This window comes from Triturus cristatus, chromosome 4_2, assembly GCF_964204655.1.
Source record: "Triturus cristatus chromosome 4_2, aTriCri1.1, whole genome shotgun sequence".
NCBI classification, from domain to species: Eukaryota; Metazoa; Chordata; class Amphibia; order Caudata; family Salamandridae; genus Triturus; species Triturus cristatus.
The window spans coordinates 801529787-801544725 of NC_140586.1; the positions used below are offsets into that span (position 1 = coordinate 801529787).

General features: G+C 43.4%; 1 long non-coding RNA gene across 2 annotated transcripts in view; it reads left to right on the top strand.

The window, feature by feature from the left end:
* Positions 1 to 13596, top strand: part of LOC146835082 (uncharacterized) — a 32587-nt gene extending 18991 nt beyond the window's left edge. For both annotated transcript variants that reach the window (XR_014960375.1, XR_014960376.1), the window contains exons 2-3: positions 12539 to 12651; positions 13044 to 13596. This is a non-coding gene — a long non-coding RNA (uncharacterized LOC146835082). The remainder of the gene's footprint in view (positions 1 to 12538; positions 12652 to 13043) is intronic.
* Positions 13597 to 14939: the final 1343 nt, after the last annotated feature.

Below are 14939 nucleotides of genomic sequence, written 5' to 3' on the forward strand. Positions count from 1 at the left end.
GACTCTACAAGAAGCCAGAGACTCTCTTTCGAAAGAACATTTGCCCTCCACGTCTGAAGCTGAGGTTCAGATTCCGGTAGTCGGCTGGCTACCCCGAGTTGGTGATCTGGTCCGTGAGAAGGTGGAGAACAAGAAGCAGTACGGCCCCTCTTATCGTGCACCAGTTCCAGTGCTTGGAGTGCAGGGTACAAGAACAGTCATTTTACCTCCACTTCCTGGTCGCAAAGAAAACAGGTACATCTCTATTGACAATGTCAAACTTCAGCGAGTGGCCGATACTTCTTAGTATGACTCCGGCAGTTTCATGCCAGACGATGCAAAGACATTCAATGTCGGTTCCTGCTTCTACCACCTTGTCTGATGTTGCCATCGAGATGCATTCAGTTACTGATCCCTTGCTGATACCACCTGCTGGTGGTTTGCCCGAAGAGACTGAGTATGCTTATCCTACACGTGGACCTTCGCCTGTTTTACAATCTACAGCACTTGGCCAGTCCCGTTTTTCCTTTGACACTACCTCTTTGCCCTCAACTCCCCCATCAAACATTGCTGTTTTTGTGAGCTGGTTTAAGAAACATTTTTTGATAGCTCCTTGGACATACATCTGGTTGATGCTTTTTGGTATTTTTTGTTTATGTCCATTGGATTTGTTGTAGTTTTCTTCCGTTTGGTGGATGGCCATTATCTCAAAGAGAGATCGACAATTAGACTTATCAATGGAACTTTGGCCCCCCACTCCTCATCCCACATCATGAAAAGGGACCAGACTTTTGTGAATATTACTGCCTGGCCCGTCATGGATGGAATCGCATGGGATGCAGTTAAATTTCAAATTCATGGGCCTACAGAGGTCGTTAATGTGCCTAATGTATTTCGTGTTTCTATGGGTGATATAGTTAAACAGAACATACGTTCTGATGATTGGGATGTACACGCCATTGAAGCACTGTTTTCAGATTTGAAATATTATGCCGCCTTTGATGCTGAGGATTTGTATGAAAATGCGGCTAATTATGCGGAACAGTATTGTTTTCAACATTATGGCAATCACTTCCTGCATAAATCGAATTCGTTTAGAAATTTTGTAAATTTTACCCAGTGGGAACATTGTCCCACCCCCTCGTTTGGCAGTTCACATACATTAGTTGATAAGTTTACTTATTTTACTGATTTCAGTGTTTCGGCCCCGGCATCTTTTTATTTTAAAGTTAAGCCCGAGTCTGCCTCCAAGGTTAGACTGACACACACCAAATTGCTATATTCTAAGTCCTTTATGGATGAGTTGTCAATCAAAGGTTATGATCTATGGAAGGCTACTATTGATATTAAGTCGGTTTGGGGTTCCAAACCGTGGCAGGTTCAGGGAACTGAAGCTTTACACCGTGCCTGTCTAGTACCAAATCATATGTTGTTTTTAAATGCAACCATCTTCCAAACCACCTGTTTCGGATTGGCCACTTCTAAAAAACTAAATTCGCCTTCTGGGCCGGATCTGGGTGCTTACCCAAATTGGTATAATCACACAGATCTGTCCCTTCCTGCTTTGCAGTTATTGGTTTCCAATTCGTCTTTCAATATTTCGAAATTTAATAGTGAGGGATGGTTAATTTGGCAAGGCAGTTCTGATACCTGTCAACGTCGTTTTCTAGGACTGAAACCGGGGTATACTCAAGATCGTGTGGACCCCCGGTTTGAGTCGTCACATACAGTGACTACATACTCTGTAGGGAAATTATGTCAGTCCTGGCTGCGACATTCCACCTTGGCATCTGTCAAAGTTCATTTATCAAAGTTACATGACAAAATAGATTTGAATGATTTTGTTAAAGGTCCTGTGGGTGGCAGATCCAAGAGATGGGCGTATGCTATTTACAACGAAGTATGGAAACTGTCGCAAATTGAGGCAGCTTCAAGATTGAGAGCTATTGATCAGGCTAATATGGAAAAAGTATTAGCAGTTATTGATAACAGCATTAACACTCTTCTCGCATTTATACATTAGATAATATTGTATCTTCAATTGTGGATATTGTGCAGGATGATATGTCTGTGTTGTATCATGGTCAAAACCAGTTGCGTTCTGTTATGCAGTTTGCATGGACATTACAAACATTGAAGGCAGGGAAGGTCCCTTGGGACTATCTGAATACAACATCGTTATTTCTTCCCTTTAACCTTACTGACAAACAGCAGTTCATGTCCATGAAGGATGCTACATATTCCTTGCTCCATATTGAGAAATTGGAGCCGTTACCTTTTTCTGTTGCGGAAGTCGACTCCGCTGTGTGGCTCTTACACGGATTGATAAGTCTACCGTTTGCGCTTTTTAAGTTTACCTCTTGTATGAAACACTATGCTCTGGGTAGATATGAACAGCTGGGTACCGCTTTCATACATGAAGTCTGGTCCCTCCCCTTTACGTATAGATGTACAAGGGACGGTACTGAGGTTTATCTGAAGGGTGAAGAATGTACAACGTCACCTGATCATTCTGTTGTATGTAGGCACATTCAATTGCACGGTGCTTGTAATGTACACGCTCCGAATTTGGCCTGCGTCCTCAAAGGTATCCCGGTACCAGTGATTACGCCATCTTTCACGCTGCTTGCAAACGGTAGTTATTTAATTTTAAACAATGAAGCTTGCTGCGGGATGTTAGTAGGGATCCCGTATATAGTAACTGTAACACAGAGGGTTGTCTGCTGCAATAACGTCCTGTTTCCACCCCCGCATGGGAGGCTGGATGCTTCCATCTGGCCTTCGATTCCAACCTTGAAAGCAGAGTTCAACAAGATGAGCAGAATAAGAGCGCTATTGTCCCAAAAGGAGGTGTCATTGACTTCCTCCCGGGAAACATTTGTCCTTCACGTAGCAAATACGCGCACCGAGGTACAGGCGCTTTTGAATACTGACCTCCCCCTGCATTTTGGAGCTTTGATCCAAACAATTTTCAATGCCTCATCCACGACTGGCCTGGCTCATTTTTTTAAACTTGTGGGCTCGGGCCTCGTGACCTCTTTCCAAACTATTTTTGGTGTGATTCCGGCATTTTTTCATTCTGTTTTCTCCAGCGTCTTTGGAGGTGTCCCGTTAATTCTGGCTCTAGTGGCAGGTGTGCTACTTTTACTTTTCGTCTTGCGGAATGGCTGCTCTTTCTGTGCCACACGACAGCCTGTCCCGTCTGCAGCTTCTTCGTGACAGGATGCTTGATTACTATGGTGTCCTGCCGTTGGCGACTTTGAGCCTGGCATATGGATTATCCTTCCGGTATTCCTACTTCACCTGCGTGCAACCTGTCTTCCACTGCCTAGATTGTCCCTTTGAATGGCCTATGGATTTGTGCTTAACCAACATGGTGTCTCCGGACCCGGATTTTGATCGACTGATGAGGCCCTTAGTGTCTCACGAGTCTGCCTGTTCTGGTGTTCGGATTATGGCCTGCGGTGCGGCGCATGGTATCCTGGGTAATTGGGACATCGTGAGAGCGGCATATGACTTCTTGAATATGAGTTACTTGGAAGTACACGCTGGTTGCCCTCTGATGGTGCTAGAGGCTCCGCTGATAGAAGAACACGTATGTTCCTTTACTTTACTTAACTGGATGGCTGAAACCTTCAGTGGCCGTGCCAATGATTTTCTGCTGGAGGCTGTGGCCACATATGCTGCGTATACTTTCATGGATTGAGTGAACTATCGTCCACTGTGTTTTCCTCACGTGTCTTGAACTGTCCCTGTACGTCTGCACTTCTGCCCGGTGAGCGTTTTTTCATTTTTTCACCCCCCATGGCACGTTTGAGGTTTTTTGTTTTTTCTTTCCATTTTTGGTTTTTTCCTGTTCGGACTTTGCCTGAACTGATCAATGTTTTTTAAATTGGATACGCCTTGTTCTGCTCTGTCGCGCTTGAACTCTGCGTTCTATCTTTTCTTGCATACTAAGTAGTGCTTCGATCAAGGGGGCATGTAGTAAGGACTCCCTTAATACGTACATACATTGTTAAGTTAGCATAACCACGTCAGAAGTTAGAAAGCCATCTTGCTGCTTTTGCACACGACACTGCGTTCACATGTTATTGCTTAAACGAACTGCTGACTCGAGTTTTGCCTCACACGAGAGCAATCTGTTGTTACCATCCCGAGCTCTGCGAAGCGACCTTGGTCTGCACACGATGTGACAAACAGTCTGAGTTGTTAGACAATGCATGTTTTCCACTCTAGGTTGATCGACCCACTATTTAGTCATAACACACGAGCAGCTGCACATACCTGAAAGTTGGTGCTTTTAATATCACGGACATCATGTTTATTATTCAGACCGAAGACGAGCCTTCCTGCGAGAAGACTCCTGATGCTCCTGTGATGTGATTTCACTAAGCTGATCTTTGAGGTATGGGGTCCCCTATTCAAGCCTAAGAGACCTTCTGTTAGACTAATAATAATATTAGCTTCTTAGTAAAGGGAAAGTGGTAGTATCCACTGTCATTATAACATGATCACCCCTTTTATATTCTATGGAATTGTAACTATGTTGATGGTTTTGATTTTAATCATTTGTCTGCTTGTATTAGCCAAAGTACTGCATATTAGGACACGTGGTCTATAAAAATAAACTCTTTTTATTTTCACCGTGTCTCTGTTGATTCTTGTTGTGGACTGATGTGAGAATAATATACGAACAGGTATTTCCGATTCCCACCATTCCTGAGTATGTACTGAGTCGCGTGTTCTGGGTTGTCTTTTCATTGGGACCTCCGAGCTAAATCTCGGATAACGAATGGGACACTTATGCTAGCCGGATACTGGGTTCTGGGTTCTGAGGTGAGTTTCTGGTACACCACAACTCACTGAGGTCCTGGGGTTCTACGCATAGTTCTGTGTATAAGCAGAATCCCTGCAACAAAAGTAGGCAAGGCTGTATTTAATTAATTATTACACTCCTTTTAATGTTTGTTACAGTTATGTTATAGTTTACTGCTTGACGCATAGTTGCCAAAAGACCCTATGTCCTAAGGGCCATTTTAAGGCAGATTTTGGAACATGTACACCCAAACTTACATAGACAGGCAAAAACCAACATGTCGAATAGTGCCCCTCAGCTGCACATATTTCACAAGTCCTAGTGTTACAGCCAAGAGTAACAAGAATACTGCAAAGTGTGGCTTCAGTTTTCCATTGAAAACATGGGTTCTTAATGGTTACTGGTTTCAAGAATTGCCCTGGTCCTTTTAAAATTTGTCTATTAAGGCTATTTTTCCAAGAAAAAAAAGGAGAGATTTGAGGTTGGTAATTTGTGGCGCAACTATCAGTCATATAGCAGGGCTAGGTTTATAAAGACAAATGCTATATCGTAAAATAAATGCAGTTAATCCCTGGGCAAGCTGTGAAAGAATATTACTGGGAAGCCGTCCATTAAGAACGTTTAAGTAAAGTGAAAACTAATCATCTCGCAAAACATACCGTCACAAGGGACCACATACGTAAGAAATTGCCTCACCCTTAGGCCGCCCGCCTGTGGTTTATGGATGCTCACTGCTGGGTTTAAGAATGAACAAGTTGTTATTCAAAATGGAGGATGGCCATCTTGGACTGTTGTCCATTCCACTTGTAACTGGTGCATGGGTTCTTTACTCACAAGTCAAACATCTGTCATGAGGCCGCCTGATTCATCACTGCCCTTTTTAGGTCTCGGCTGCGCTTGCGCAGTCTAGCTCCGAGATTTAATGACTTGGAGAAGAGGGGCTTGAACCCGCCCCTCTTCTCCCCTGTTCTCCATTGGCTGGCCTCTTGAATGCTGGCCAGCCATTGGAGAAGAGGTCAGTCATTCCGATTAGGCCCCGTCCTTTTCGGATCGGGGGGCGTGTTTTTTGCAAGAAGTCTCATTCTCTCCTCCAGCCAATGGCTAGAGGAGAGAAAAGACAAACACGCCCCCGAATCCGAAAATGCCGCTGCCTTTCTCCGAGGCATTTCTGCTCTGCCTTGGAGAAAGGCGGTGGTGTCTTCCGGTGCCCTCAGCTTGTTCAGGCTTCTAATCGGATAACTTTCTTATCCTTCAGTGGTTAGGTCTTCCCCCCCCCCCCCCCCTCCCCCAACACAACTCCCGGTCACGGCACAGCCAAAAGGTCCCAAAGGTGCCACCTAGAGGATTTGTCAAAGCTCGCCTGATTGTTTGTGCACGCGGCCCGCCTTGGGGAAGCAGATTTCAATAGTGCATCCTGCCTCCCCTCCTTCCCCCCTCGCCAGACACGCATGAAGCTGTCGAGTATGCTAATGAGCCCCTCTCCTGCCTTTGAAGTTTCTCCCGTTATCTGCGCTGTGTCCGTTGCCTTTTGCTCTTCATTTGTTTTAACAAGTTTCGGTATGCGCATCGTAAAGCCGCACATGAGCTCACGCGCTCCCAGGCAGCATGCTTTCAGACACATGAAAGTCGTGATGAAAGCGTACACATATTGCTTCCATAAATCTGCTGCTGTGGTTTTTTAAAATTATTAAATGAACAATACCGCAATTAACTGGAATTCTGCCTTTTCTGACTTCCCAATTCGCCTACTGTTATGTTTTATTTTGGGTGTAACTGTATTTGTTTTAGTTGTTTTCCTACACGTCTCAAAGCCAACGAAGTAATTTTATCGGGTTGCATGGAAGCAGTTCACAACTCCATTCAGTCGATCGAGGTTCATTCACCTCGAGCTGAACACGAAAATCTACTAAACTAAGCCTTACGGGCTCTTCTTTATATCGCACTGACTTCGAAGTCGTCTCTAGGCGCTCTACGACGGGCGGGCGAGATTTCGAACAGGTAGTAATGTCTTTACGGCTTTTGCTGAGGAACGCGGATTCAAATATGTCAACCTCACTGATACAACACACTGCTACAATAATTTATATAGCGCTTGGTGCCTCAGAAATGTGGTTCTGTGGCGTTGTAAAATAACTGACCTGCACCTCCAAGGGCCCATTCTACAGTTCCCGGGAGAACGGACACAGACCCAGCAGCCCATGTATCCAGGGGCACTGAAGAGAATGCACCGCAATCTATCATAGTATGCGCTAGCTTTCTCCGGTCACTAAATTAGACACACAAGTAAATAGATGTTCTTGGGATCAGTTCGCATTAGCAATTAGATCGGATTACACACACATATAGCCAGCCGTTCAACATCATACCGCAAAGTTACCCGTGAAGGAAGGACCCACAACAAGATGATTTCGCTTTCATATTTTAATGGAGGCTGCCGCTTGAGTCTCGAAAGAAGTCGTGATGAAAGCGTACACATATTGCTTCCATAAATCTGCTGCTGTGCAGGTGTTCATAAGGCCCTGCACATTAGATCGACGCTGCTGTGCCTGGTCTTTGTTTAGAAATTATGGTTTGCATACCTTCATGGCACTGTAATAACTTGGTAAAAAATAAAAGTGGGAATGCGAATGGGCTAATAAGTATAACATTTTACATTTACATTTGCGCAAAAAAAAAGTGACACCCCTAAAATAGGGGACTACATTCCTTAATTATGTGAAATTTAACTTTGTAAAAAATCAACTAGTTTAAAAGCGCATGAAGCTTGCAGCCTGCATCTTTCAACAACAGGCAGCTTCATTTTAATGTACTAAGTTACGTTCTAAGTGCCGAACAGATGCAACTGGTTTGTTTGTCTGAGCGCACATTAATGTTAAGTTGTAGCTGATAGTGTGTGGCAGTGGGGTGGATGCCGCAGGCAGGAGCGGGCTGGGCAACGCTAGACTTGTTTAGTGACTGTAAGTGCAGATCAAAGAAACTGATTTAAGAAAACTCTCTCTCTCCTCCCCCTGAATGGAGAATATGGAATGCGTCATTGAACGAGCGTGACCTATCACTGACGTCCATGGGGGAGAACAAAGGAGAGGGGTTCTGATGGAAGTTCAAGCGGAACTAAGGAGCGAAGATGCCCGAAATAAACTGCACGCTTTTAGCATAAACCAGCTGAGGCATGAATCAATGTCCGAGCAAAAAACGAAGGTTAGAGCGCGAGACACATTATGAGAAAGCCCAAAATGCATCAGTGACAAGCCAACTTCACTAAATTCAGGGCAGTACTTGCAGAACAGAACACGCATGCTAATATGTTCCCTTTCATCTCTGGCATCCATTCAGCGAGGGCCTCATGTTTCATCTTTGAGAACAGTCTGATCTGACTACGGTGGCCGACATGTTTCCACAGCAAATATGAGGACATGCATGAAGGTAGCCGAAAACCGACCCACACACTTGAAGAATACACAAAGATGCTGATGGTGAACTGGTACCCAGAGTTTTGAAGAAAAGCCACAATCGGGGCTTAATTTACAACAAGCATTTACAATGCAACGGTCTCGGCATTGTTAAAGTTGGAGCTATTGGCATTGCTCATGACAATGCCGTTTCTTTAAATGTTTTAAAAACAAACACATAAACAAAAATAATGTCATGAGCAATGCCAATAGCTCTAACTTTACCAATGCCGAGACCATTGCATTGTAAATGCTTGTTTCTAGTCTATGCCTGGCACCCACATGTTGCAGACTGACGCTGCAGCACCACTTCACAGTGGTCACATGCAGACTTATCCCACGCTATTGGACGCTAATCACTATGGCCACTTGGAAACTCACCCTGTTTTCCCCAGCCTGCATTTACAAGTTTATTACCTTGAGACCTAAGCATACACACTTGTAGCTAATTCTGCAGGCACTTACAGAATCGCTTTACTTAAATTAACCAAAGGCATCATGTCCATCTTCCTGCGTTCTTGTGCAGGCCCAGGCCAGAGTCCAAGTGGCTTCAAACACGGCAATGCACTTTCTGCACTAACTGCGGTTATGCCCTCTATCAGAACATTTTTGGAGAGATCATAGAGCTGAATGCCTTGTGTGAATCTGTTACCTTCTTGTTATTTCTTGACTTCCACACTACTGTTCTAAGCTTAGAGAAAATCATCACAAAGGACACACGAGTGATTAAAACAATTCTATGCTTTGTTGTTGTGTAAGAGCAAACACTTGTTGGAGGAAGCACTCTACATATATAATTTGCATTTAGTATTTATTTATTTAGATACTGTAGCATTTGAACAAGAATCCTTGTACGTTTGCCTTGTATGTTTGACATCATACTAAAGTGATGTGTTGTGGTTCGGATTATTTACCCAAAATGTGTGGATATCTTGACGAAGACAGGTAAACATATCCATACACATCTACATCTAATGATACTGCATACATATACATTACATAATTCATTTCAGCGGGTTGACTGCGCGGATGGGATAATGGCGTGCGTCCTTCTAGTAGCAAGAAATTACATTTTAATTTTTTTTTTTTAACTCCTGGAGAGAGTGGCTTGCACAGATGTCTGGTGATGGGGAGTTCCGCTGTCGTACAAGGCTAGAGGACTACAACCTAGAAGTGACTCTAGTCCCCGGTGCCGGAAGGAGATTGTGGTCAGCAGATCCTATGTTCCAGGTCCGATTCTTCTGACAAGGGGCATCTGAGAGATAGTAGGGCAATGTAACTAATACAAGTAGTGATACGTCTGAAGCGGCCTCTGCTATTACCATGGGAGCTGCAACTTCCTCTACTGATACAACTACTATTACTACTACCACCACCACTGCTACTACCATTGGAACTGCTGTCAATGCTAATATCAGTACTACTGTTACTATTTCTATTACTATTGCTACCACCAGTGCAACTACTACTGCTACTATAACCACATTAGCATTACCACTATTACTGTGACTACTATTATTTTTACTACCATTGTCAGTATTACTACTACAACAAATTCCTCTACTGCTACTAAAACTATCACTACTTCTGCCACTACCAAAGCTACTACTGTTATTACAACTGTTATTACTACTGCCACTACTACAACTACCATTCCTGCTACTTCTACTCGTACTGTCACTACTACTATTACTACAACTACAATCAATTCTGCCACTACTACTATGTCTTCCAGTGTTATTACTGCTATCACCAATACTCTCACTACCACTACTGCCACCACTACTGCCACTATAATAACCACTAATAGCATTTCCACTATTACTGTGACTACTACAAAATTTACTACAATTGCAACAAATTCGACAAATGTTACTAAAACTGCTATCACTACTACTGCTACCACCAAAGCTACAATTATGACCGCAAAAACTACAGATCCCATTACTGCTACCTCCACTTGTACTGTCACTACTAAAACCACTGTTACTACAGTACTGCCACTACTACTGTTACTACTTCCATTACTAGTACACCCACTACCACCTCCACTACTGCCACTATAAGCACTAATAGCATAATCAGTAGGGCCATTACCACTTGTACTACCAATGTCAGTAGTGCTGGTAAGAGCGGTTTGCATTGGAATCACTTTAAACCACAGGTGATACAATTGAACAATGTATTGTTACTTATTATGTGCGCCTTTGGAAAACGAAATGCTAAATCGCCCTTGCAGAAAGTGAATACTCAATCGGTGATTTGAGAAAAGCGCTTAGAAACACTTTCACCATAAGTGAAACGACAGTCCAGTCTTAACAGTTCTTTTCGCACGGCACCAGCCTGGGGTAGTGATTTACGATGCTCCCTGCCACCTGACCCCGCAGCCTGATCCTCCCTCTGTCCTAGTGGTTTGTTGTCCTAGGAACCGCTTTAAAGCGCTATATTAGGTATGGTCATATATGCAACAAGCACCTGACACGAAACTATCTGCAGGGGAAATATCTCTATGGCTCCTTTTAGCACGCGACCATCACCTGCTGCATATAGGCAATGTACACAATATATCACATCGCACACTGTACTGTCACCAAGGGGAGGAACACAGCACCTGAGTCGGTATCAGAAGGATGAAAGGCAGCGCGTGATTAAACAAGGACACTGTGCTTATTGGTTGACCCCTGAAGGCTGAAGGGCTGCGCGTGATTACACAACGATATTTTGTGTTCATTGTTTGACCCTGAATGAGGATAGGCTGGTGGGTTTCGAGCTTGCGACCGCGAGGGTCTGTAAGGGGGTGACTGAGCCCATGGACCACCCTGTCTTCAACCCTCTTCGCTAGGCAATGTGGACGTGAATAGATACATGAATGAATACCCATTCAGGCGAATCAGAAGCTGTTCGCGAATTAATAAATATCAAATGAATGAGCTGATACATTAGAGGCATTGAGAGAGAAACAGGCAGGAGTAATTTACACTGCGCGTCCCGTGAACAACGAGGTCTCGATTGTGAACTGCGGGTGACATGCAGACATCCAAGGAGCGGTGATTGACAAAACCGTGACATCTCGTCTCATCCCCCCCCCCCCCCCTTCCCCAGGCAGCTGAGATGTGTGCGACCACCTGAGGGACAGGGGGGCCCGGCGCGGAACTGAAACCATGTGCAGAGGCGGCGTCAACTTCTTACAGTATGCGGAAGCTACCGATGGGAGAGGGGTGTGCCTAGATGCCGTTATAGTTGTAGGGCGCAGTTACAGAGACAATGAATATTTCTAAAATATGGAGGTTTGAGTGGTACTTCATAACATTCGGCATGTGACCCCATCATTTTGTGTTGCAGCATTCCAGGATTGGGGCTCAGAGATATGTTGTACACACAGTCACACAACGTGTGCACAAGTGTGAGCCGGGATCACATTCACATCGAAGCAATTCACCTTAGGCCCTACAATATAGAAACTCGAGTAGAAACGCCAGGTTGTCACTAGCTGCAGTGAAGGCGCTTTGTGCACACACAATCAGCCCCAGACCCCCGGGAGCTGGAAGTAAACAAGTCTCTTAAAGAAAGCCCTCACAGCCCCAACCCTGACAAATGCCCTTTCATTCATTTGCACGGGGTGTCTGTTCACGTCACAGTGGCGAGTCTGACCATATTACCGAAATACAGCGAGGCAACCCTCTGCCGATGTGAGGGGGGGGGGGGGGGGTTGGTGTCTGTGAGCACCTGGGCAAGCAACTCAGCCGCCGTGAGCTAAACAGACTTAACCCTTATTGTATCCAAATGGCACGAACTACACAAGCATTAAGAATGCAACAGGTCTCGCCTTAGATTAGGTTAAAGCCATTTGCTTTGCTAATGGTATTGTATAGCAAAGCAAATGGCTTTAGCTTAATATAAGGCGAGACCTATTGCATTTTCAATGCTTGTTTTTATTGTTTCTGTTGCATAGTTAACTTTCTTCACTAGCCAATTGCTATGGAACATGCAGTCATTAATCTTTCAGTCTCATGAAGTTTTTAATAGGTCATCTTTTTAATGGCATGGCCAGTGGAACTATTTTCTTCCATGTAACTTCAGTGCGAAAGTAAGTCTGTTGACTCTCGCTGTAACAAAACTCTTTGTCATGTAGCGACTGTTTATGAAGACATCTGCTGTGTGTAAACGAAATTACAGCATTTGTTCTTCAAGTATCTGCACAAGTTGAGCCCTTCAATTCCATGTAATTTCTTTGATGGTATTTGTTGGCTTTCATTTGAAACGCTCCCTCTTTTTTTATGTTTATCTGTATAAGGACATCTGTTGGCCAACACTGGTAATGCAGCTTTTCATCTGAATATAATAAACTAATACTTGATGCTACAACTTTGTTCATCCCTGATGTCATTGGTGATGTTGCTGGACCGGGTAATTTAAAAGAAATTTTTTGTATACCCTCTCCATTTTGCATGTTTATATTAATTGATTAATTAACTAATAGTAATCTTATTAAATGATTTGCCGTGGATACTTACCAACCTTACTAATATATGAAATACACGTGGGATTTGCATTTGCATGGCTTAATTAATACGTAAACTAAATTATGTACGCATACTAATAATAGACAATTAGAATATTGCATGTTTCATGTTGCTTTTGTGGTGTATTTGTGATTTGTGTTATATAAAGTGAGTATAATCTGCATTGAGTGTTGCTTTTGCTAGATAAATACACACACATATGGGTATTAGCGAGGGAATAACATTTTATTAGTCATTTCTATGTATTAATTACGTTTTTGTGTCTCTTTGCTTAAGTTGTCCATTCGGGCCTATCGGAAAAATGGCCGCCCTCTGTATTTGACGTGACATGAGCTGCTTCATGAGGTTCTGAGTGAAGTGCGCCTGCGCTAACGCCAGAAACAGTGGCCTCCTCATGACCCTAACCAGACTGTACCCACCAAGGACGCCCCGGGAGACAAGCCAATTCTCCAAAAGAACAATAAGGCGATTTTTAAAACCGGAACGATCAAGACCAATGAGCTAATAGACATTACTTTTGTGGGAACCTGCCATACGATATTGGACTGTCCAATCAGGAGATGTGAAAACTTATATTTGATACAATATTATGTCGATTTTCCTTATAAAAACCCGTAGAATAGAGAGGGAAGGTGTGGCTTTTCGTTTTCCTGACGTTATGCTGACGGAGAGGACGGTGACACTGCAGGACAGCTGTTTCCCTGAATCTTTGACGGACTGTTCGGATGCCCAATTTCCTGATGAACTGAACTCTTGCATTTAATGGGCATAGAATGACAGAACGACTGAATTTGACTTAGAAGACGACAATTAACCAGAATAGGTAAATATGATGGCCAACTGCTTGAATAACCAATGATCTTACCTGCATTAATTAGATAAAGATTGATTTGATTCATTACAGAAGTGAGTTGGATTGTTTATTTATGAAAATGTATTAATGCAAAAGAGAATAGAGAATTAGAAAATCATTTAAACCAGCAACTAGCTGATCCACGACCAATTTATGAGGGGAATACCAAAGGTGGAATCTAGGGCCAAATGAGTTAAAGAAGGTTAGGAGGATTTATTGCTCATTGGGGTCAAAGGGTATTTCCTTTCATTCCAGCGGATGGAACAATCACCTCTCTAGAAAACAGACTGATAGAGAATGAATGTAGGTGTTATGGGCCCCACCAGTGAATGTAGTGATTGAGTGTGTTTGTGTAATCTTTCAGTCTGTGACGGAGGGAGTATTTTGTATTCCACGCTGCAACAGTTTTTCTGGTAGCAGTATGATGGTTAGTTATTGTTTTGGTTTAGTGATTATTGCTTGTACATTGCTTATTGCTTATTGATTGGTATTAGTTTATGTACTAACACTTTATGTTGAGTCGCGTTGAGTTTTGTGTTGTTTGCACGGCTTCTGGGATGTAGGAAGTCGGAAGTTTGTAACGGTTCTTAAGTAGAGCAGAGGTAAGCGCTGCTCTCGGGAAAGACGGAATTGTTGTTACCCTGTAGGTACACAGGGGAAAACGTGTAACAATTGAAGTTGTACGGCGCATTGTCTGGGTTCGGTTCGGTAGCATCGTCGTGTGTTGCCATTAGAGACATTTCCTGTATGAGAGAAGAGTGTATGATAGCAAAGGTTACCTGTGAAATTTTGGTCTTAGGTACCAGGAATCCAAATGGCATTCCGATAACGCTTATCACTAAGAAGGTAGCAGGTGTTCTCTGAGCTTGCTAGAAGGACAAAGTAGAGGGAAGCGCTGCTTTGTTAACGAGTGTTATAATTCTGTAGTACGGCAGAGGTAAGCGCTGCTCTCGAGAAAGACAGAAGTCTGTGTGAATGTTCTACATTTTTCTGTATGACAGTGTGTGTATGAAAAGGCATTCCGATTAATTGCGAAACTCTAGTTTTATTTCTCAGGAGCATTGAGTCTCCAACTAGGTGTCTTAATTCTAGAGAAGCGGTTAGTTGAGGCTTGGTAGAAGGGTAAGGTAGAGGGATGTGCTACTTTATCGACGGAAGTAACGATTCCGTAGTAGGGCAGAGGTAAGCGCTGCTCTCGGGAAAGACGGAATTCTCGTGAGAAAGGTATTGCTGTTCTTTGGTTAGCGAAGCGGACAATGGAGATGTTTTCATTTTGTTACTAACAGAATTGTAGAAATTGATACAAAACTTACTGAGCG